Source organism: Lepus europaeus, chromosome 5 (genome assembly GCF_033115175.1).
Source record: "Lepus europaeus isolate LE1 chromosome 5, mLepTim1.pri, whole genome shotgun sequence".
Lineage (NCBI taxonomy): Eukaryota > Metazoa > Chordata > Mammalia > Lagomorpha > Leporidae > Lepus > Lepus europaeus.
In genome coordinates this window covers 12239251-12263638 of record NC_084831.1, presented here as the reverse complement: position 1 = coordinate 12263638, position 24388 = coordinate 12239251, and the positions used below count along the sequence as shown (strand labels likewise).

The 24388-nt window shown below is 59.6% G+C and overlaps 1 pseudogene; it reads right to left on the bottom strand.

Annotated features, from left to right (window-relative positions):
• LOC133761214 (ribose-phosphate pyrophosphokinase 1-like) overlaps positions 1–24188 on the bottom strand; it is a 34011-nt pseudogene extending 9823 nt beyond the window's left edge.
• Between the last annotated feature and the right edge of the window lie 200 nt (positions 24189–24388).

Here is a 24388-nt window from a genome sequence, read left to right as displayed (position 1 = left end):
CAGGTGGCGTGTCTGGCCCACGTGGCCCAGTGACTGCAGGGAGTGTGGCCACACGGTGAGTGGCGCCCCCTCCCCATTTAAACCCACTGGAGCCAGGAGAGCTGGGTGGGGCACCTGCTCCTCCGTGACATCACTGGCGCATCCCAGCCCCAGGGGTGGGTGACGGGAAGAGCAAGTGTCCTGGCCCCCCCCCATTTCCCCCTCCCCCTCAGCTCCTTCTCTTCCCATTCTCAGTCCTAGGGTGGCCAGCTTCCCCTCTGCGTTCTAAGGGATGGCCCTGCACTCCCGAGACCACTCCCGTGCTGGGCGGTGTGGCCTTGGCCAAGCCGCTGACCTTCTCCAGGCACCAGGCCTCTGACGGTGGGACTGGACACCGAGAGTGTGGACTGCACAGGACCCACAAGAGGCCAGGGACCTCCTGGGCACTCCGTGCACCTGCTTTTGCCAGCATTTGTGAAACAGAGTTCTTTGTTTATTTGAAAGCAGAGTATCAGAGAGATCTTCCACCTGCTGGTTCACTCCTCCCCCTGCTCCCCATGGCTACGATGGCCGGGGCGAGGCCAGGCCAAAACCAGGAGCCCAGAGCTCCACCCAGCTGTCCCACATCGGTGGCAGGGACTGGAGCCATCTTCTGCTGCTTTCCCTGGCGCATTAGCAGGGAGCTGGATGGGGACTCGAACCAGCGTTCTGACATGGAAGGCAGGTGTTGTAATGGCGGCTTAACTCACTGCATGGCAACGCCGACCCCATCACCGCCATTGACCCCACTGTGTGTGCGCCCCACATCCGGGTGAATCTGGAAGGCCTGAAGGAGGAGGCACCACCTCCCCCTCCCCTCTGCCATCAGCGTTCCTTGCTCACCCACAGCCTTCCAGTCTCAGAGAACTCCCTTTGTCTGCAGATGGTGGGGGGCTTGCTCTCTGGGACCACGCCCATCTTGAGACTACTCCGCCCACTTTCTCCCGCTTGTCACACAGGGGTTGGGGGTGCCACGCTCCCCCTCCCCAATCTTACTGTCCTGAGGAGCCCAGTGGGAGCTATTTCTCACCTGCCTTTCCCTCCATGCTGAGTTGGAAAACTGTGTGTGTGTGCGTGCGTGTGTGTGCGCCCACACTTCCCTCAGCGCATGTGCAGCTCCACGTGTAACTCACATGTTTACACGTGTGTGGCTTGCCCATGTGCGTGGAGTATGCATGAGCCTAAGCACGCGCGCACATGCGCACAGCATCCCTTGCCTACGTGAGTGAAGCTGTGCGTGTGCACGGCTTGCGTGTGTGCACGTGGACAGCTCCACCCCCGTGTGTGCCTGTGGGTGTGTGAGGCTGCCTGTGCCCACAGCTGCTGCGGCAGCGGGTAACGAGACAGGCTCTTGTTACCGCATAGTCTTATTAAACACGGGGCAAGTTAATAGCACCAACGAAGGCAGTTATAAAAGGCTCTTTATTAAAAATAATAAGAAATGGGCCTCTTGTTTCACGACTTCTGAGCCGCGTTTGGCTGCGCGGGCTGGCAGGTTATTAAAGTGGGATCAAGCAAACGTCTCTAATACGCCTTCTGCGGCTGCTCTCCGGCAGATCCGCCTCATTACCAGCCGGCTGGCGCCAGCTGCCTCAGTCTCCCCGGCTCGGTCCCCGGGACAGGGGACAGGCAGGCGAGAGGGCTTGTGGGAAACCTGCCCGGAGGAGGCATAGGCTCTGCCCCACTGGTCCGCCCCAGAGGAGCGTTTTGCTGGGGGAGGGGCACTGTTTGCTGGCCGGGCAGCCATCCCATAGGCCACCTGCGTCCCTTTGGGAGCATCCGGGGTCCCTGAACCACTTCCACCTGCCTTTGCTTTCTTGGCCATGAGGAGGGGAGCCCCATGGCAACCCTGAGCAGACACAACCATCGGGCCATCACCATTGCAAATCAAACTTGGCCGTGCACGTGAACTGGGAGCTCAGCCAAGCGCAGGTGCTGACACAGGCGCCTGGGTGAGCCTGGGAGCCAGCATTTCTGATGACATCCTGCTGCCACGGCTGGTAGTCCAGGGACCACACTCAGAGCACCAGGGCCCCCTGGGCTCCTTGGGGATGGACAAACACATGTCACCTATGACAGCCTATGCTTCCTAGCTCGCCAAGGACAGGCCCAGCTCGCTCCCAGGCTAGGAGCTGCCCAAGGGCTGCACCTGCTGTCCCCCCTCCCGTCCCTGACTCTCCTAGGTGCCCCAGCCAGGGCTCTGCCTACAAGAGGAATGGCCTGACGGGGAGAAGGGAAGGAAGGAAGTGCACAGTGCGGAGCGCCTACTGTGTGCCAGGCAGGCACTATCGTAGGCTCCTCCCTGCTGCAGCCTGGGACGAAGGGACTCAGGCCCAAGGTCATGGGCCGCTGGGAGTCTGGGGCAGCCTTGACCACAGCTCCATCCATCCTTCCAAACCATGCTTCCCACCAAAGCAGCACAGGGGGCTCCCCGGGGGTCGTCTGACCACTCCCCCAGCACTGCCCCCAGGGCCTGGCTGCACACTGGACACTGAGGCGGGGAAGGCGTGTCTGTCTGCTGCTTGTCGGGGACACCTCTCCCGGTAGAGCCCCACCCTTCACCAACAGGGGTCGCTACCACAGCATGCCTGCACATCCCAGGACATCAGGGCGTGCGGCATGGGAGCTCCCCTTGCAGATGGAGTTCAAGGCCCGAGGCGCCCCGAGGGGGACCCTGTTTAAAGGCCAGCCAGGCCTCTGCGGGCCCAGGAGAGCCCAGCTGTGCCTCAGGAGCCAGGGAATTCAGGATTTTACCTTGGTTCCCAGAAACCCCTGAGGACCATGGAAAACTCTCTTTTCTTTTCTTTTTATAATATTTATTTATTTGAAAGGCAAAGTTACAGAGAGAGAGAGAGAGAGAGATCTTTCATCTGCTGGTTCACTCCCCGAGTGACCACAATGGCTGGAGCTGGGCCAATCCGAAGCTAAGAGCTTGTTCCAGCTCTCCCACGTGGGTGCAGGGGCCCACACTTGGGCCATTTCCCATTCTTTTTTCAGGTGCATTAGCAGGGAGCTGGATCAGAAGTAGAGCAGCTGGGACTTGAACCAGCACCTATATGGGATGCCGGCACTGCAGGCAGTGGCTTTACTTGCTACACTGCAGTGCTGTCCCTAAGATAGTCATAGCCAGGAATTTATCCGATAGTAAATTGTTTTATATGCCAGACACACACACACACACACACACACACCCGTATTTACAAAGCATTGTTTATAATTGCAGAAGAGGGAAAATCTCCCAGAAGCCCAGGACTAAGGAATGGGTTAGACAAAGCATAGTTTGTTGTACAATAAAACACCACCTGAGGGCTGGCACTGTGGTGCAGCAGGTTAGCTGCCCATATGGGTCCCGGTTCGAGTCCTGGCTGCTCCACTTCCGACCCAGCTCCCTGCTCACGTGCCGAGAGCTTGGCTGGGCCCCTGCCACCCACGTGGGAGACTTGGACGGGCTTTCTGGCTCCTGGCTTTGGGCTGGCCCAGCCCCAGCTGCTGTTGTGGCCATCTGGGGAGTGAACCAGGGAATGGAAGATGTGTGTGGAGGGTGTGGGTGTGTCTCCCTCTTTCTCTGTCACTCTGCCTTTCAAATACACCAAATAAATGTTAAACAAATAAATAAATAAAACCCTGCTTGGCTCAGGGTAGCAAGCTAAGTCTGGGAATGTGGACGCCTGTGTTGAGTCCCTGCGCTACGGGAGGGGGGTCCGCGTGTTCACACAGGGGTGGCCGTCCTGCAGGCCCCTGTCCGTCACCACACAGAAGCTCTGCACCTGCCGAACACCAGCTGCCCATGCTCCTCCCCAGCCCTTGGGGGAGGGGAGCCACCGCTCTGTTTCTGGCTCCTTGAGCATTCCGGACCCTGTTGGCAAGTGGGATGAGGCCACGCCTGTCTCCCAGCCCAGCGTCCTCAGATCACTGGAAGGCTGCTGTGGGCCGGCACCTCCTCTGCTTTACCCACTCATGCCCTGATGGCCACCTGGGTTCTTGCACCTCCTGGCTCCTGCGGCTGATGCCGCCCTGAGCAGGGTGCACGCACAGCCCTTGGCGCGCCTGCTGGTATTTCCTGTGGCTGTGTCTCCATCTGCAGATGTGGGGCTCACGCTTTGCGGAAGTCCTGCTCTGTAGCTATCTGGGACAGAGGGGTCCCACGCCTGCCTGGCCGGAATGGCCGCGCCTCCAGCCCCAGCGAGGGAGACCACTGTCCCTGGCCCCCACGCAGCCGACAGCTCCTCCCGCATCCCTCAGAACAGAGCGGTGTCCAGGGCGTTCTCAAACACTCAGGGACATTTGAATGACACTTCTCTGGTCCTGGAACGTGCCGCCAGGCTAGCAGCGGGCGGGATCCCTGCCTGATGCTGAGCCCAGGCACTGCCGAGGGCAGGACCAAGGTCGGCTCTTGTGTCCAGGTGGCCGTGACTTCCTCCTCTCGCCCGTGACGTTAGGGAAGAACACAAACTCCAGGCTGTAAAATTGGCTGCCTCTCCATCTCGTTCTCTTTCCTAGAAGCAAAGGAGGCAGGGTGTTAAATGTTGATTTCTAAAAAGCCTTCTCTTCCATTTGCACCTGGTTGGAGAGCAGGTAGCCCACTGGAACGCCGGCTGAGCACAGTGCAGTCTCCTGGTGGCTGGCGGCTCTGCAGGCAGTGGAAGGGTTAACAGCGCCATCCAGAGAGACAGACTCAGGGTTGAGTAACAAGAGTGAGGGTGGGGGGGCCGGCGCAGTGGCACAGGGGGTAAAGCTGCCACCTGCAGCACTGGCATCCTATAAGGTCACCGGTTCAAGTCCCAGCAGCTCCTCTTGCGATCCAGCTCTCTGCTGTGGCCTGGGAAAGCAGTAGAAGATGGCCCAAGTCCTTGGGCCCCTGCACCCACATGAGAGACCCGGAGGAAGCTCCTGGCTCCTGGCTTCAGCCTGGCCCAGACCTGGCAGTTATGACCATGTGCGGAGTCAACCAGCAGATGGAAGGGTCTCTCCCCCTACCCACCCCTGTACCTTTGCCTTTCAAATAAATAAAAAATAAATTAAAAACGAAGAAGATTCGATGAGCACGAAAGGCCTTCCCCTGGGCGCTGAGAGCCTCGCCCTAGCGCAGGCAGGGTTCCTGGGGAGGGGAGCGGGGGCTTGGGGAGCCGAGTGATGGCTCAGCCTGCGCCTGCTGTCGCTGTCGCCAGGGGCTATGAGGAGCAGCCTGCTCCTCCCACGGAGGGCTTTGCCCTGGGGGTCTCTGAGAGGCCGTGGCATCTCAGACAGCAGCTGGAGAGGCAGACGCAGGAGACAGTGTGCAGACAGAGGGCTCAGCAGAGAGCAGGTGGCACAGAAGGTGAAGGTCAGGGCTGGTTAGAAGACCCACGGCCTCGGAACAGCTCCTCTCGGCCTGCGCTTGCCTTTTCCCTGCACGGCTTCTGTATCAGGTGTCTGTGGCCGTGATCTTGCCACCTAACCAACACCCACAGACCCTCAGCGGCACGAGCAGTGGACGTGTTCACAGCTCAGGGCCCTGCGGAGCCCGGCTCGTCTGCATATCTGCAGGTCAGCCCGGCCGCTCGGGTCTGGACTGGGCTTGGTCCCACGGGAGGGTGGCTGCCAGGGGTGACTGGGCAGGCCAGAGCAGGGTGTCCCCTGCCCAAGGTGAAGGCAAAGAGACCAAAGAGAGGCTGGAAACCCAGGAGGCCCCCTGGGGAGCCAGGACTTCTGCTGGTTGGAGCTGGTCGAGATCCCTGGGTGGGAAATAACTGTGTTCTCTTTGGAGGTGAATGACAGTCCCAGGCACGGGAGCAGGTGCAGAGAAGGGTGTGGCATCGGCACTAGGGTGCAATCCACACGATTGATTCCACGGCTTCAAAGAGAGAGCAGACAGGAGGTGATGCGAGAGCCGGGCAGAGGAGAGGCCGAGAGAGGCGCCACAGTGTGCCCCTACTGTTTACTTTGTGCCCCGCAACTACGTGTTTGCAGACCCGACCAGAGGCCGTCCTGACACAGCGCATGCGCTACAGATGCCGAAGTAGGAGGTGCGTGGGGCGAACGGCGGGGCTCGGAATCAGAGAACTCCCGAGAAGAATCCAGCGAGAGCTCGCCTGCGGCTCTGAGAGTGAGTAGGAGGAAGCCAGAGGAAGACGGGACGGGGGTGGAGGATCGCGGATCAGCCAGAAGGCTCTGCAGTGACAGCTGGAGGGCAGACAGCAGCGCGGAGACCAAGAACTGAGAAGAGACAGGCACAGGCGAGAGAGCGGGCAGGAAAGGCCAGGGCCAGCAGGCGCGCTCGGGGATGTCGCCTTCACCCCGAGGGCAATGGGGGCGCCACTGCAGGAGGTCAGCGTCCTGGGGTGTGACCCCTGACCCCACTTGTGTTGTGAAAGCGCACTTGGGGATGGGAGGCAGGTGGAGCTGTCCTGGGTGGAGGGCACGGTGGCCTGCACTCATGGTGGCTGTCGGGACGGAGAGGGGGAGGAGGGTGGACTTGGTGTCTAGGAGAGCGAACGGACAGGGCTTGGTGACGGACTGGACAGGAGGGGCAGGTGCCAAGGATGACAACAGTGAACCTCGAGTGGGCAAATAGGTGTGCGTGTGCCACCTGCTCCCCAAGCATTTCCAGGTACTGTCCCACCGTCCCCTAACCATGACCCAACGATGCAGGTGTGTCATCGCCTCTGCTGACCAGTGAGGGACCGAGGCTTGGAGAAGGGAAGTGGGCAGTGAGCAATGGGGCCACTCTGACCATGCAGCCCGGGGCCTGAACCCTCTCAGGGCGGTGCCCTCGGGGTGGGCATGGGGGCTGCCATGGTTGAGACGGAAAACCCAAGGTGGGGGGGTCGGCCTGTCATCAAGAGCGAGCTGTCTTCTATGGGATGTGTTGGCTCTGGGGCACCCCGAGAAGTCTGACGCTCAGGCCTGGAGGCAGGAACCCCGGAACGACCCAGCCCTCGCCTGGCGCTGTGGTTAGTGTGTGGGTTTGGGTGCTGGATGTCCCCAAAGGGCCAGGCATCAAAGGCTTGGTCCCCAACGTCCCAAGAGGGAGACTGGAGACAGAGGCTGGTGGGAGACTGAGTTGGGTCATTAGGGTGGAGCCTGTGACTGAACCCTGGTGATCCGTAAGTGACCGCGGAGACCGGATAACGACGTGCGCCCACTCTCACCAGGCACCAGACCACTGGGGCTGCCCCATCCTGGACCTGAACCCCCAAACCTGCGAGCTAAATAAAACTGTTCTCTTCTCACAGCTAATCGTCTCAGGCATTTCCATCGTAGTGACAAACCCAGGAAGGCATCCTGTAAGAAGAGGGGACGCCAGCACCCCAGGCCCTGAAAGGTGACAGGGAGGGCGGCTGGGAGGAGGCAGGGAACAGTCTACGGAGACGCCGCCTCCAGAGCAGGAAGCCTCACCCAGCAGCCGATTGCAATCCCTGGGCACGGAGGAAAACTTAACACAGCCCTGCCCTCGGAACCAGAGACGGGGTGGAGACCGCCTCGGCTCTCCCATGAAGCTCTCCCCGCTCCCGCCACCCTGGCCAGGCTGCCGCCAAGCTGACCTGCCGGGAAGGCGTTTTGCAGGACCTGTCGGGAAAGCGCTGTCACAGAACAAACTAGGCGTGCCTTTCACTTTTTTGCAGCAAAGTAAGTGTATGTCCGAATCCCCTGTCCCATGAGCTTTCTGAAGCCCCCCTGTAGTCTACCTTGTCCACCTGCCTCTCCCCTGCTTGCCTTCGGCCGCGATGTCCACCTCGAGGCATCCTCCTGCAGTCTGTCCCGTGGTGGAGGCCGTGTGCCCTGGACCTGTCCCCGGCCAGCAGAGGTGAGGGGCAGGGGCCCCGCCTTTGAAGGGAACCAACAGCTCTGATGGTCCACGGTGACTCTTGTCTCCCAAAAGTGCCTTAAACTCAAAAAGCAACACATCCCTTCCCGCTTGTGCTACAGAACACCCAGATACACAGAGCTGCTCAAGGGAGAGCCAGGGTGCCGGCCGAGAGCTTGGCTGCTGGGCTCAGATGGGCCTGGGCCTGAATTCCTGCTCTGACACCACTATTTGTGTGAGCTCGGGGGAATTACGACTCGATTTCTCCCTCTGTAAAATGGGAACAATAAGGTTGGCTCTGATGCCGTGAGTTAGGTACTCTGCCAGTGGAAGGCTAACCTCAGTGGAAGGTAGACATCAACATGAGCACTACTAATAACAGAGAAATAATGTTAACCTGTGATATGGAAACTGAAGCATGAAATCTGCGGTTGGAACGTCCTGGATTTGAATCCTGACTGGCCACCCTCTGCCCCTGCCTAACCCTGGGCATCTGCTGTCCTTGGAACACCGCGGCTTGGTCCTGTCTCAGGTCCTTTGCCTTGCTCCTCCCTCTGCCTGGCGTGCTCACTTCCTGCAGCCCCTCCCTGGAGAGCTCCAGCTGGGCTGGAGGAGGGGTTTAGACTTCCTCCTGGTCTCAGCGGGAAGCTACGTTTGTCAGTTCTTGCCACATGATGCTGCACAACAAACCATCCACTGGCCAAAACAGCGATGCTAAGATCGTCAGCCATCGCTCATACCCTGGCTGGGCGTGGCTGGGCGTGGCTGGGCGTGGCTGGGCGTGGCCGGGCGTGGCTGGGCATGCAGGTGGTATCCACTGGAGGCCAGTGGGCTGCTCCCAGCACACTTCTCCCATGGCAGTGACAGATACACAGGATGCCAGCAGGTGACCGCTCTCACGGTCCTGTCTCAGAACGGATCCAGGATCCTATCCATTCTCGTTCCGTGGGCCAGAGTTGGTCTCTGGCTGAGCCCAGCCTCGCTGGGACGAGGAAATGCACGCTGCTCTCCTGCGTGCGACCACGAGGTCACGAGGCTGAATGTGAGGATGAAGAATTGGTTCCAGCAGCGCCGTCCCTGGGGAGGCCCCCGAGGACTCGCAGCCGTTCCACTGAAACGGGTGCCACCCTGCCCCCCAGGGGGCCCTGGGCTCTAATGATTGCCTGGGAGCCAGCAGAGGAGAGGCTGGGGTGCAGCTGCACATCCCCAACTCACACAAGACCCTGGGAGGCACAGAAGGGCCCCCCTGACTGCGATGACCTGGCCCCAAATGTCAGAGAAACCCAGCGCAGGAGAGAGCTTTAGGTGTGTGTTCCCTAGTCACACTGAGGGTGGCCTGCAGGGGGCAGAGCAGGGCCGGCACTGTGGCATAGTGGATAAAGCCACCGCCTGCGGGCCAGCATCCCCTATGGGCACTGGTTCAAGTCCCAGATGCTCCACTTCCTACCCAGATCCCTGCTAATGGCCTGAGAAAGCAGTGGAGGATGGCCCAAGTCCCTGGGCCCCTGCACCCACATGGGAGACCAAGAGGAAGCTCCTGGCTCCTGACTGTATCAGCCCAGCTCTGGCTGTTGCAGCCATTTGGGGAGTGAACCAGCGGATGGAAGATGCCTCTCTTTCACTAAGTCTGCCTTTCAAATAAAATAAATAAATCTTGGGGGGATAGGAGGGGGCGGGGGACAGAGAGGCGGGGTACTGCTTCCTTGCCTCCTCCTCCTCCTGTCTCTTTCACCCTCCTCCTCCTCCTCCTCCAGGCTCCGCCTCCTCCTCCTGATGAGGCTACATCACAGCTCTTTAGGACTGGCGCTGTCCCTGCCTGCCACACTCCGGAGAAGCCAGGCTGGAGACGCGTTTGATGGCTCCTCCCACGGCAAACCCAGAGGAGAGCGGACAGCGCAGGACGAGCCCCCTCCCCTTTGGGTGCCTGCAGCCAGCCCTGGAGCCAGCACCATGGACTGTGCTGTGGCCCCTGGGGTCTGTCCTGGGCACTGTGCTACGGTGGGAGGCAGGGAGGCCCGCTGGGTGGGCGATGCCCCTGGACACAGAGCAAGCAACTTTGTGGGTCAGAGGCAAGTCCAGAGCAGCATCTCACGGCCTGTCCTGCACACCCACCGTCTCCCCCTCCCCCTGGGACAGGCCAGGAGTCCCCTGGAGAGCTGGCAGCCCCACTGCGGGGACAGGCGAGGGGAAAGGAAACCACAGCCCACTCCCCCCCCCACCAGTCGGGGTCACTCAGCTGAGGACGGCTCCTCTGCCTGGCCCTGGACCAGGAGCCCCTTGGCCATCAGTGTAGACCCTGAAGCTGGGCCCACGCGCCTGTGCACACTGAGCTCGAACTCACAGTGACCGCCTGCTCTCGTGGCTTCTCTCTGGGCGGCTGGAGCCCCTCCATGTTAGAGGTCACCCCCAACCCTAATCCCGGCCATGGGGGCCCTAAAGAGCCCTGGCTGAGGTCAGGATCCTGTGTATCAGGAAGTCCTGCTCTGACCTTCCACCCAGGCCGGGAGGCCCCGTCCAACACTCGGTCCTGCCAAGTCCTCGCTCTCAACGGCCACCGTAGCGTTTGGGTTGCTGAGGAACACGCTCTCGCTCTCCCCGCCCTCTCCCTGCCCCGTGGTTACAGAGGTGCTGAGGGACAGCCCGAGCCCTGTGCTAGCCCTGCTGTCCACCTCCCGTGTCCCACCAGCACTGTGACTGCCACCCATCAGAAACCCTGAGCCACTCCAGTGTTCCATCCCTGACCGGGCCGGGCCATCGGCACAGGCCGAACGTTCTCTCCAGATTGTCACTCCCCAGCAGGTGGGTGGAGTTGCTCGAGCTACCCATGGGACTTGGGCAGGTGTCACAGGCGTTGGCGCCAGCCTCGTCAACGTCACGGCCTTTACAGACATCAGTTCTCTTGTCGCTCCTGTTACCCACCGTGACAAACTCAGTGACTTGAAACAACACAAACGGGTTCTCTTACCTTTCTGGTGGTCAGAAGTTTGGAGGGAATCTCATGGGACTAAAGCCAAGGTGTTGGCACTGTGGCATAGTGGGCTAAGCCTCCTCCCATGGGGCCAGCATCCCATATGGGCACCAATTCATGTCCTGGCTGCTTCTCTTCCAATCCAGCTCTCTGCTATGGCCTGGGAAAGCAGCAGACGGTGGCCCAAGTCCTTGGGCCCCTGCACCTACATGGGAGACCCAGAGGAAGCTCCTGGCTCCTGGCTTCCAATAGACCCAGCAGATGGAAGACCTGTCTCTGTCTATAATGCTGCCTCTCGAATAAATAAATAAATGTTTAAAAAATAAATAAAAAGTCCACAGGGCTGGCTCCATCCCGAGTTTCCAGGGCAGAATCTGTTTAGTTACTTCCTGCGGCTTCTCCTGGCGGCTCTGCGCCTTCCTCCAACTTCAAAGCCATCGGCCCAGGTCCTTTCTCTCTGACTCTGCTTCTCTCGTCACACGGCGCCTTCTCACTGAACTTCCCTGCGTCCATCTAGGGCCCCGCGTGAGCACACACAGCCTCCCAGGTGTCTTTGAGGGGCCACGGTGCAGCCTCCCGACCCCCCGCCAACTGCAGTGCCAGGCCCTCCTGTGCACACGGACCACAGGGTCCTCACATTCCTCATGAGCGACCCAGTGAGGCAGGGGGTGTCGTGTCCCCGTCTCACCCATGAGACTCCAGGAGGCCAGGCCTCTACGTCAGACAAGGAGCCAAGCTGGGACTTGAACCCGGCTCCTGGCGACCCCCGAGCTGCGCTCCCCACACTGCCTGATGCTGTTTCCTTCTTGCTCCCTGCTGGGGGCTCACAGATGTGGAGGGGGCATTTCTACTGCCTCGGTGCTCCCGGGCCCACCTGCCCTCACACACCAGCGAGAGAGGCCGGGCCCACCTGCCCTCACACCGGCGAGAGAGGCTGTCTGCTCTCCCGGCCGCTCCTCCAAGGAGAAGGCGGAAGAGCAGATGTTGGGCGGGACCAGCCCGGCTCTGGGCCGCCCCAGCTCCTGCAGGAGCGTGGTGAGGCCGGCGACGTCGATCAGGTTTATCTTATCGCTGGGGCTGCGGTCACCTCGCTCTCCCCTGCAGCCTGGGCCCCAGAGCTATTTCCGTCCCTGGGATCAGATACGGAGCCGTGATGTATTGATCGTAATAAACATTGCTTAACACGCACTTTCGCCACGCGGCTCACTCACCATTTAAATAAATCCTGGCCCCGGGGGCTGACGGAGGCCTCTGGAAGACGGAGTGCCAGGCTGCAAGGAGGCTGGCCTGCCTGGCAGGGGGAGGGCCCAACACAGGAGCCACTTGGGAGAGGGGAAGGGCTGGTTTGCAGCCAGGGCGTCGAGGCCCATCTGCCTCCCACCCGCCTTCCTTAGCGCCCTGTCTGTAACTCGGGAAGAGGATGGCACCAGGGACCACTCCTGGGCAGAGGTGCCAGAGCCTGTTCCAAGCCCCGGGGTCCCCAGCCCCTCCCTGTTTTGGGGGAAACCGCAGTCTTTGTCTCATCTCCTCCCCTGCTCTGGGGACACACAGCTGTCTCTAGGAGGAAGCATCAGCCCGTTTGTTTGTTTGTTTGTTTGTTTTTTGCACAGGAAGATTTCCAAGTAGGTCAGACAGTCCCGCACCCAGCAGTTTCTGGGGGAAAGTGGAGGCCGTCTCTGGGAGCAGGGGTCTCCTCTGTGCGGATGAGGAGGTCGGCAGCAGGACCTGGGCTGCGAGGCTCGGGGGCCTTCTCACAGGCTCAGCTCCCTGCTGGCTGTGTTGTGGGGGAGGGGCCCACGGGACAGTGATGGAGCTGACTGTCAAGGTCGAGGGTGGGGTGGGTGGGGAGAGTGAGGAGTGGAAGGTTTGGAGAGCCGGCACATGGCTCGTTCGCTGCTCCGTCCCCAGTGGCTAGCAAACCCTCGGCACATGACCGGGGCTCGAGAGATGTTTGCTGAGTGAAGGGATGAAGGGGTGATGGAGCTGGGCCGGGTGGGGGTGCTGAGTCGGGTGGGGGTGCTGAGTTGGGGGAGGTGCTGAACTGGGTGGGGGTGCTGAGTCGGGTGGGGGTGTCCAGTTGGGGGGGTGCTGGGGGGTGCCAAGACAGGCATGGTGGGGGTGGGGTAGAGATGTCCTGGGGGTGTGTGTGTGACAAGCGTGGGGTGGGGTGTTGTTGGATGCTGGAGCCGGAGGGTGGTATTGGGAGCAGCTGTGTTGGGGTGGCTGCTCAGGCTGCCAGGTGTGGGGCAGGCACGCTGGGGCTGGGGGTGGGGGGAAGCACCCCAGACACTGCCAGGCTAGGCCTCATGCACAGGGGCTTTGTTCAGGGTTGGGACCCGGCAGGCACTGGTGCCCAGGGAGTGGCCGGCAGGTCCCAGGAGCACCATCCCCAGGGCTCAGACTTGTCCTCACAGCTCCTCCATCCTGCTCAGCTCCTGGTCCCTGCTCTCACGGCTGCCGTCTCCCTCCGGCTTCAGCTACCAGGCTTCTCTCTGCATTTTCTTGGCTGTGTCTGTTCCTTGCTGGTGTGTTCTCTCTCTCTCTCTCTCTCTCTCTCTCTCTCTCTCTCTCCCTCTCTCCCTCTCTCCCTCTCTCCTCTCTCCTCTCTCCTCTCTCCTCTCTCCTCTCTCCTCTCTCCTCTCTCCTCTCTCTCTCTCTCCTCTCTCCTCTCTCCTCTCTCCTCCCCCACCCCCCCGTAAGGACACTCAGCTCTTCATAGATCTGGTTTGAGAGCTTCAGTCAGTCCCCACCAGAGCAGAGGACTGGGTGACGTTGCTGGGGCCTGCTCTGAAGTCAGACCTGGCGCGAACCCTGACACCAGGCAAGCTCTTACCCTCCTGCACCTGTTTTGGCATCAGCACCACAGCACTGACCTCCAAAGATGGTTGTGAGGGTGGAGGAGCCCATGCCATGGCTGCCTGGCTCAATGTGTGGCACACAGCAACTCCACAACCCCACAAGTCACTTCCTGTGCTTGAGTGGGGCTGAGCCCTCAGCCCAGGCCACCCCAAAGGCCTCCTGTTATCCCAAGGGGGACGCCTTTGGCTCAGGCTGCACCTCCAGAGCCAGCTGGTCATGGCCAAGTGTGGGACTGTGTGCGGGAAGCTTACATCCATGGACCCCCCTGAGCCGGGGCAGAAAGTGGGGGCACCGGCAGCGGGGAAGGGGGCTTCTGCTCTGAGGGACAGGCAGGCAGCAAGCCAGGGCCCTGGGAAGATCAGAGGAGAAGCTGCAGTTTAAGATCCCACCTCATGGGGCCGGCGCTGTGGTGTAGTTGGTAAAGCCTCCGCCTGCACCCCATGTGGGTGTCGGTTTGAGTCCTGGGCTGCTCTATTTCTGATCCAGCTCCCTGCTATGGCCTGGGAAAGCAGCAGAAGATGGCCCAGGTGCTTGGGCCCCTGCACCCTCATGGGAGACCCGGAAGAAGCTCCTGGCTTCCGACTGGCCCAGCTCCAGGCAGTAGCAAGCATTTGGGGAGTGAACCAGTGGATGGAAGATCTCTCTCTCTCTCTCTCTCTCTCTCTCTCTGTGTGTGTGTGTGTGTCCTGCCTTTCAAACAAAATTTTTTTAAATCTTTAAAAAATAGGTGCCACCTGGAAGTCAGGAGGAGGAGGGGGAGGGTCGAGAGCTTGTAGTTACCGAGCTTGGCTGTGTGCCGGGTGCCCGTGCTGATGCCTGGTTTGTACTCACTCGCTGTGTTCTCCTGTGGACACAATGGAGCAAGCACTTCCTGTCCCCACTTGCAGATGGGGAGGCTTGGAGAGGTGACCACAGTCTGAGGTGGGAGGAGGCGGCTCTTGCCCAGGGCTGACATGAGCTCCCCCAGGCCCAGGCCCAGTGCTCCATGTCCCCCAAGCAAGAGACCATCCCCAGAGGCCAGGCTGGGACACGGGGCTCCAGCACTTCCAGTCCCAATGCTCTCTCTTGCCCCAGGAACTCTAAGCTACAAAACAGGAAAACTGAGACTGGTTTGCCAAATCAAGAGAGAATGCAGCCACATCTCTGAACACACCCCCGGCAGACGCTGTATGTGCAGTTCGTGGGCCATGCTGCTTCGCTAGAGGTGCCCTTGAATCACTTATCTCAGCACACAGATGGGAGGCTCAAGGTCCAGAGAGGCAGAGGATCCCCCTGAGGACACAGAGTGAGCTGGCCAGCCATCCTGGCCACCTGCCTCTATCTAACATGTGGTGCCTGATTCAATTCAGTGAGCTCTGGTTTCTTCCCTGTGCCCAGAGAGGCTGAGAGACAGCTTCGAGCAGGCTGGACACACAGCCGGGGTGGTCACTGGGCATGGGGCGTAGGGATGGGCAGGCTGGGGAAAGGTCTTGCAAAGGTGATGGTGAAAGTGTCTTGGAGAGTCTCGCTGACCTCTCTACCTGCTGCTGCTGACCAAGGAGAAGAGTGAGCTGCAAATGTTCATAGTGCACCCTGCTCGACCCTGGAAGAGAGGGCAAGAGCTGGGAGCCAGGAGGCATCAAGCAGGTGTTAGCCTGAGGCCCCAGTCCTCGCTCTGGACCATAAGGACACAAGTCTGTGGGAATCTCAGGGGAAGCAGGATGAGTGAGGGCCAAGGAGGCCAGGGAGTTCACAGAGCTGAGCAGGATGGAGCGAGTTTGGCAGAACAGGACAAGGGGGTTGGCGCTGTCCATGGTGCTGAAGGGCCGTGGTGAACAGCAGCGATGGACCCTGCTCATGGATCTGGTCTTCCGGATAGCAGGGCGGAGACCTCAGAAAGACCACATGCAAGTGAGCAAACCAATGAGTCTTCCTAGTGAAGAGAGTGACAGAGGTTTTGGAAGAAACTGAAGCTGGATGGGGGGCTAGAGAGAGACAGGAAGTTATCCCCGCTGGTCCTCTTGTGTCTCTGGGGAGCAGGTACTGAGATGATCACCCCTACTTCATGGATAAGGAAATTGAGGCTCAGGAAGGTTGAGCAATGGGGCTGGCACTGGTGCACGGTGGGTGAAGCCACATCCTGTACTGGAGCTCTTCTTCCAGCTCAGCTGCCTGCCTGGGTGAGCAGCGGATGATGACCTAAGTCCTTGGGTCTCTACTCCCCACAGGGGAGAACTGGATGGAATTTCAGGCTCCTGGCTTGGGCCTGTCCCAGCCAAGAAATAAGCCAATGGATGGAAAATATATCTCTCTGCCTTTGAACCGATCTGCAACAGAGGTCACTCTCTTAGCTCCACCGGCACGAGGCGAGACCAGAGTGCGGTGCCTCCACTCTGAGATGCTCTCCTTGATCCACTTCAGCACAGGTGCCTTGGTGCACAGACTGTCCGCTGGGTTATCACAAAAGCCCTGAATGTGAGAGGCACACAGGGCCACGGTGACGATGTGCTCAGCGCCTGCCATGAACAGCATGTCTGCAACAGGCTCGGCTGAGACTGGAGCCTGGCTCTTAGGCTTCTCACCCTGCCGAGCACAAGGGAAGCCTGGGACGCCGGCAGCGCCGATCAGGACCGGAAGCTCCGTTAGATCGTCACTGACTCCACCATAACCACTCTGAACAGTGTACACATCCCCGCTCCATGTGCACTTGCGCCAATTTCCACCCAGGGGTCCTGGCTGCTGAATTCCTTCGTACCCACCTTGTCTCGTTCCAGGCCCAGGTGCTCAGTGCTGTCTGGGATGAGTCCTGGTGGGAGCTCCGCTGCAGGCTTTGATACGCGGCATCTTGGCCAGCGACCCTAGGATCCCCTCGCCCAGCGCCACTGCTGCTGTGGAGGTGACGTCGGCCCAGAGACTCAACGCCAGTCGCTTTGCTTTGCTGCTCTGCCATCCTATGTTGCCACCCGGCGCGTGGCTCCAAATTTCCAAGCCCTTTTTAAAAAGGATTTATTTATTTAGTGTCAGAGTTACAGAGAGAGAGGCAGAGACAGAGAGAGATCTTCCAGCGACTGGTTCACTCCCCAAATGGCCCCAACAGCCAGGGAAGGGCCAGGCTGAAGCCAGGAACCAAAATATTCATCTGGGTCTCCCATGTGGGTGGCAGGCAGCTCAAGCACTGCTTTTCCCAGGCTCCTAACTCTCACCACCTACCTGGTGTTAGGTTTGGTTTTACTGGGAGGAGACCCTGACACGGGGAGTTGAGTGTTTGGGGTGAATTTAGAAGAGGCTCCCAGACACTCCTGGAACACAAGGGAGTGAGACAGGGAATAGAAGGGAAGGGAGCTGCGTAAGAGGCATGGAGCGGGGCCAGCGCTGCGGCATAGTAGGGTAAACCTCTGCCTGCAGGACCGGCATCCCCTATGGGCACCAATTTGTGTCCTAACTGCTCCACTTCCAACCCAGCTCTCTGCTATGGCCTGGGAAAGCAGCGGAAGATGGCCTAAGTGCTTGGGCCCCTGCACCCCCATGGGAGACCTGGAAGAAGCTCCTGGTTCCTGGCTTCAGATTGGCCCAGCTCCAGCTATTGTAACCCTCTGGGGAGTGAACCAGTAGATGGAAGACTTTCTCTCTTTCTCTCTCTCTCTCTCTGTAACTCTATCTCTCAAATAAATAAATACATTTTAAAAAGGCAAATATTTCCATATATAATAAAAATCATGGAGCCAATTCGTGCAGGAGGCATCCAGGGCTCTGGCCTTCCAGGGGACAGCAGTCTCTGAGCTCTTGCAATCAAGGGGTGATGATGCTGGTGAAACCGATTGAGTATTTGTCTCCCAAACCCAAGGCTATGGTCCCCAAAGTCGCCAATGATACCCAGAGGATAGGAACTGAATCCCATTGAGGTGTTTAGAGGTGTGGCCTTGGAGAAGGCCTGGGTCAGGTCAGGCCGCTGGGGAAAGGCCCCACGACTGGTCCTGGCAGCTTTCCAAGCAACTGTGCACACAGATGGGCACGTGTGCTCACTGACTCCTGCCAAGTGATGTTCTGTGTCCCCTGGGACTCTGCCAGCCAGGAGCCACCCCCAGGGCTGAACCAAGGGTGGCCGCTTCTTGGGTGGTGAGCCTCCAGAACCCCAGGTAAACCTCTTCACAAACCAGGCTGCCACGGGGGCTTTGTTACAGTGATGGGAGGTGACTATAACCCACAAGGTGCTCTGGGCCACCTCCTTTCAGCCTTGGCTTGGGGGCTGCCCTTGCCTCCAGCCTGCTCCTCTGGCAGGTGGCTGGGATGTGGCCAGCAGGGAATGCCTCCCAGTACGGCCACAGCTAGGAGCTCCAGGGAGGCAGCACACTAGGGAATCGTGTGCACTGGGGAGAAACAGAGCGGAGCCAGGGACAGCAGCCATCCCCCGTCAATGATGCCACTGCCCGGCCCAGAGGGAGCAGAATTTCCAGACGAAGGAAGATGAGCAAGGACCGGAGAGTGGAGGACCTCATGTCGCAGGCCAGGGAATGTCCCCGCTATCTCTCCCGTCCCTGGCGCCCGGCTGGAGGATAAGGGAGAGAGCACACGGCCAACGCGTCAACACCTACAGGGAACAAAGGCTTTGCATCGTGAATCAACAGACGCTCACATCCGCTTTGGGAGAGAAAGGCTTTTTGAGCTGAACAAACTGAGGTTTGGCCTTGGACATCTCCCAGTGTGGCGCAGCTCCCGTGACAGGGCCTGGACTGGAACCAGGGCCGAGCTGAGCTCCGGCGCTTTCCCCCACACCAGCCCTGACTTGTAGGGAACCGAGGCTGGGAGGCCTGGGAGCAAAGCCAGTGCCTGCTGACTTCCCTCCGGCGTTCCCTCCCCAGTGTGAATGTCAGCTACCTAAATAGCTTTGGTTATTTGGCTAAATGAGTCCTCCGAGGAACTGCGTAAGTATAGCAGGGTGGGCGCGCGCACACACACACGCAGACACACGGGCGCACACACGGAAACACACATGCACACACAGACACACACGCACACACAGGCACACGCACACACACAGGCACACAGCGTATATATTTAACCTGGACGAGGGAAGCATCGTGGTGTGCCCATAAACAGCCCAAGCACAGGCAAAGGAAAGATCTAAATTCATAAAATTATAAGAAGGGCTGCATGCCGGGATGCAGTCAGAAGGTTCTTCCCTCCCGCGTTGACGTGTTGGCCGTGTGCTCTCTCCCAGGGCCAACAGTGTGGGAGTGCAGAAGGTCCCCTCCAGGGACAGGGTGGCGGTCGGGGAGCGCTGGCTGGCAGGAGCCGTGGAGCCCAGTCCCCACATCCCTAAGCCAGACATGTCTGTGCTGCTGCCCTGCTGAGCCCTGTCCCTACCCACAGCTCCCTGTGCTGGGGGACTTCGGGCACCGCACACCACCTGTCAGAGCCCCAGTCTCGTCCTCTCTTAGTTGGCAATGACGATACATTAGTAACAAAGCAATGAAACGGAAGGCGCATGGCACTGGTCCACAAACTGATGGAGTCGATGAGTGGGTGCCAATCGTGTGACCCTATGGGGCGGCCAGGAGGCGGACTAGAGCCGCGAGCCGAGGGTTGGAGCTGCCTTCCACCCGGGCCTTCTCTCTCCGCCCTGAGAGTAGAAGGATCGGCGGTTCTGCAGACATGTGCCAGCCGTGTGCCACCCAGCTCCCATACACTGTCCCATCCAACCCTTACTACGACCCCCAAGGACCCTGTCATTTTACCCCCTGACTTCCAAGACGATGATACTCGCCCAGGGCCACAGGGCAGGGGCCTGCCCCTCCCCCGCCCCAACAGTCAGACTGTGACGGGGTGTTTGGAAGACGGTCCCTCCAGGAGAGGATGGAGTCCGAGCTCTAACCGACAGGACCGAAGTCCTTGAACCGGGGGAGCATTTGGATACAGAAAAGACAGGCACACAGGGTGGACAGCCGGTGAAGGTGAAGGCCGAGATCTGGGTGGGGACCTCCAAGCCGAGCGGCACCAGGGAGGGCTGGCAAACCACCAGGAGCAGGAGCAGGAGCAGGAGAGGGGCCGGGGCCCGGTCCGCCCGCCGCATGGCCCTGCCGGCACTGTGACTGCGGTCCTCCGGCCTGGGGAACTGTAGGATGGTCTGCTACTGCTGTCCAAGCTCCCCGTCAGCACCGCCTGGTTAGAGCAGCCCCGGGAGAGCTGGCGAGGGCAGGGCCAGGATTCGAACCCAGATCCCTCTGATTTTAGTGACATCTTTTGACCAGATCCAACCTGCGTGGCCTGTAGGGCAGATGAGAGAGGGCTTGCTCCGTGAATGCTTGCAGGGGGGCTCAAAGGGAAGGGAGGGGGCTGAGCCCCCCCCCCCACTGCAGGGAAGAGCTCTCCCAGGAGCAGCCCCCACCCAGCCAGCGTCCCTAAAAGGAGGGCCAGCAGATGTGGGCAGGGGCTGTGGCACGGGCACTGCGGGGCCTGTGCTGGCTGAGAGAGGCCCACGCCGCCCACTGAGTCCTAAGCCTCCCTGGCACCTGCAGGCAGGGGACAGGGGTCAGTTCCTGGAGGATGGGCTGGCTGTGCCAGATACAACTGGCAGCTGCCCGGGCCGGGCACATGGACAGCGAGGAGTGGGGCTGGGTGAGCAGGGCCCAGGAACCGTGCTGCCTGCGCGTTGCCACAGTAACCGTGATCTTCCTGGTGTGAGCCAGGCAGGGGCTGAGGTCTGCAGGGATTTGGTGAGAACGAGGGTGCGAGTGCAGGGGCGGGGAGGAGAAGCCAGCCCCCGCCACACACACTCCTCTGGCTTAGAAACCCGCAGCAGCCCTTTGGGTGGGCTACCTTGATCTCTCGTTTTCAGACCAGGAAACAGAGGGCCAGGGAAGGGACCAGCTCTGAGTCGGGCCACACAGCCCTGGCCCTGGGGTCCCCATCTCCAGAATCCCTGCTCGGCTCCACCAGGCTGCCTCGGGGACCAGAGAGGGTTTGCTGTGCATCCAGGCTGGCTTCAGGCATGGGGACCCAAGACCCAGGCAGCACCTTCCCCGTTAGGCTAACTGTTCCTAGGGCTACCAACTCCTTGCACAGCCCCTGTCAGTCAAATCTATCAGAAGGATAAGACAAAGATGTGGGCAAAGCAGAGCACTCAACATGCCATGCAGGCTGACCAGAGTGCCTCTAGGGGGGCCGGGGTTGGCCGGGGTGCTGCTGGAGGAAGCTGCCAGGAGCCTGGGCAGGGGTCTAGCCTGGCTTTCGCGAGTCACTGACAGACACGATGAGACGTCCTTGGAAAGCTCAAGAAGGGGCCAGGGTTGTGGCTCAGTGGGTTAAGCCACTGCCTATGACGCCGGCATCCCATGCAGGCACCAGTTCAAGTCCCGGATGCTCTGCTTCCAATGCAGCTCCCTGCTAATGCGCCTGGGAAAGCAGGGGAAGATGCTCCAAGTCCTTGGGCCCCTGCACCCACGTCGGAGACCTGGAAGGAGTTCCTGGCTCCTGGCTTTGGCCTGGCCCAGCCCCAGCCATGGAGGCCATTTGGGGAGTGAACCAGTGAATGGAAGATCTCACTCTCTCTCTCCCTCTCTTCCTCTTGGCCGTTTTACTTTTTAAAGCAAAAGAACAAATCTTATTTTTTAAAAAGAAAAGCTCGTGGAAAATGCATATGATGAAAAGCCGTGTATGGGTTTCAACATTTTTTACACCAAAATTAAGTTGTCTTTTAATTCCAGTTCCCTCTGACCTTCTGAAGTGCTCCCGGGTAGGACAGACTGTGCTGCACTGCAGGGGAAGATGAGGCCCAGGCAATGGCCCAGGGCTGCTGAGGGCAACGGGGGAGGCGGGGATCCCAAGGCCCCCTCGGCACCGATGTTCCGTCTGCAAAGCCAAGCAGCTGGAGTGTGCAGGAAGGGTTAGATTTGCCCCGAGGCCTCCACGTGCTGAGCCGAGACCTACGGGCAGAAGCGATAGAGGCGCGGTCTTGGTCCTCACCAACGAGCCTTTCCTGCGGGTGGTGAGTCTCCTGGCTTGGGAGGCCCGTAAGGAAGGCAGGGAGAAGCATGCCCGACGAGTCAGTTCCAATTCTTTTTTTTTTTTTTTTTTTTTTGACAGGCAGAGTGGACAGTGAGAGAGACAGAGAGAAAGGTCTTCCTTTTGCTGTTGGTTCACCCTCCAATGGCCACCGCGGCTGGTGCGCTGTGGCTGGCGCATCGCGCTGATCCGAAGCCAGGAGCCAGGTGCTTCTCCTGGGCTCCCATGGGGTGCAGGGCCCAAGCACTTGGGCCATCCTCCACTGCCTTCCCGGGCCACAGCAGAGAGCTGGACTGGAAGAGGGGCAACCGGGACAGGATCGGTGCCCCGACCGGGACTAGAACCCGGTGTGCCGGCGCCGCAAGGCGGAGGATTAGCCTATTGAGCCAGTTCCAATTCTGTGCCCAACCAGTTGGGTGCTTTGCCATTCTCTGATGAAGATAACGGCTTCTCTTCCCAACTACCATCAGATCTGGAGCCAGAGGCGGGGGTGAGGGGGGCGGCCAGCAGAGTAGCCACGTCCCCACCAGGGGTCATGCACAGTCCCTCCTGGACGCAGTCAGATGGGAGAAGGTGGCCTTGCTCCCACTCCGTGGAGCCCTTGACCTTGTCTACGTGTCGACCCTCCAGGAAGACAGACAGGCTGCCCCTGGGTATGGGGCAAAGATCTTCGCAAAGATATCATGTCCTTTGTGCAGTAATTAACACACAAGCTATCTGCTCTTGTGACACTTGCGGTGGCCCCCACACGACACACTGGAAGCTCATGTCGCAGAGGGAGGTGGTGCTGGTGTCGCAGGAAGCTCCCCCGGCTCCGACGGTGGCGGGGCTCAGGTCTGTAGTGGCTTGTCTCCCAAGCGTTTTCGTCCTCAGTGTGCCCCATGGGGGGTCGGTAAGGGGCCGCCCTTGGAGGGGATTCAGAGTTCTGTGGACCCTGAGTTAGCTCTCGAAAGAGCGGGTTGTACTAGAAGAGCGAGCCTGACTCCCGAGTCACTCTCTGGCCGCCTGTCTCGCTCACCAAGTGACCGCTGTACCCTGTACCCTCACCACTGAGAAGCCATCGCCTGTGAGGCCCCAGAGTGGAGCCGGTGCTGGCGCTGTGCCCTTGAACTCCCAGAGCCGTGGGTGAGGCAAAGCCCTGTTCTTTCTAGAGTGCCCAGGTGGTGTCAGGAGGGGCCGCGATTTCCCGAGGGAAGGGCGGGGGGGCAGCCATGGCCCGAGTGGGTCAGGAGAGCTCTAGGGAGCTGATTTCCCAGCAGCCTGGCCTGCTGTCCGGGAGGTCCCCAGGGTCAGCAGCATGAGACCCCAACAGGCACGAGAAAGCGAAGTAGGGTCAGCGCCTCCTCGCTGCCGTCCGCCCCCTACAAGGGATCTTCAAAATGTTCATGGAAAATGCACAGTACGCGAGAACCATGCATGCATTTCCAGTTTTTACACCAAAATAAACCATCTCTTGTCTAGATTTATTTGTTTATTTTTTTGAAAGTCAGAATTACAGAGAGATAGGAAGAGACAGATAAGAGATCTTCCGTCTGCTGGTTCACTCCCCAAACGGCTGCAACAGCCAGAGCTGTGCCAGGCAGAAGCCAGGAGCCAGGAGCTTCATCCGGGTCTCCCATGCGGGTGCAGGGCCCCCAGCACTTGGGTCATCTTCGGCTGCTTTTCCAGGTGCATTAGCAGGGAGCTGGATTGAAAGTGGAGTGGCTGGGATTCGAACCTGCGCCCATATGGGATGCTGGTGCTGCAGACTGCAGCTTCCTGCACCACAGCACCAGCCCATAAATTATCTTTTTTTTTTAAGATTTATTTATTTATTTGAAAGTCAGTTACAGAGAGAGAGAAAGAGAGGTGGAGAGAGAAGTCTTCCATCCATTGTTTCACTCCCCAATTGGCTGCAACGGCCAGGGCTGTGCCGATCCAAAGCCAGGAGCAAGGAACTTCCTCTGGGTCTTCCCATGTCAGGGCAGGGGCCCAAAGACTTGGGCCATCTTCCACTGCTTTACCAGGTCATAGCAGAGAGCAGGATCAGAAGTGGAGCAGCCGGGACTTGAACTGGTGCCCATGGGATGCCGGCTCTGCAGGCAGTGGCTTTACCACTACACCACAGCGCTGGACCCTCGATTTTATTTTTCCAAGAACTTGTTGATGCACCCTCGGCTTGCCCTCTGGCTCCTCCCCGCCCATATCTGGCTGAGGGGACGTTGGTGCCCAGGGGCCACCCTGAAGGGGAGTGAGCAGTCACTGACCCCTCTGCCCTAGGGCCGCCAGCTCTTCCTACACAGAAGCCCTGAGCTCATTGCTGACTGCAAGGCCCGGCAACCACTCGGCAGATGTGTGGCACGGTACCCAGGACGGGCCTTGGAGGCTGTGGCCAAGAGTTAAGCTGGGCGCTGACTCCAGAGTCTCACGTCACCCCTCTCCCCCCACTGGCTCTGTTCTCTTGGGCAGAAGAACCACACCATTCTCATCTGCAAAATGGGCTAATAAATAACGCGACCTTATAAGGTTGCACATAATAATGTTTACCTGGTGCCTTTAATCAGTGCTGTGCACACGTCTGATTTTTAAATTGCTCATCCTGGGGCCGGCGCTGGGGCACAGAGGGTTAAGTTGCACCTGTGATGCCAGCATCCCATATGGGCACCGATTCACATCACGGCTGCTCTATTTCTGATCCAGCTCCCTGCTAATGCACCTGGGAAATAAGCAGAGGATGGTCCCTGGGCCCCTGCTACCCATGTGGGAGACCCGGAAGAAGCTCCCGGCTCCTGGCTTTG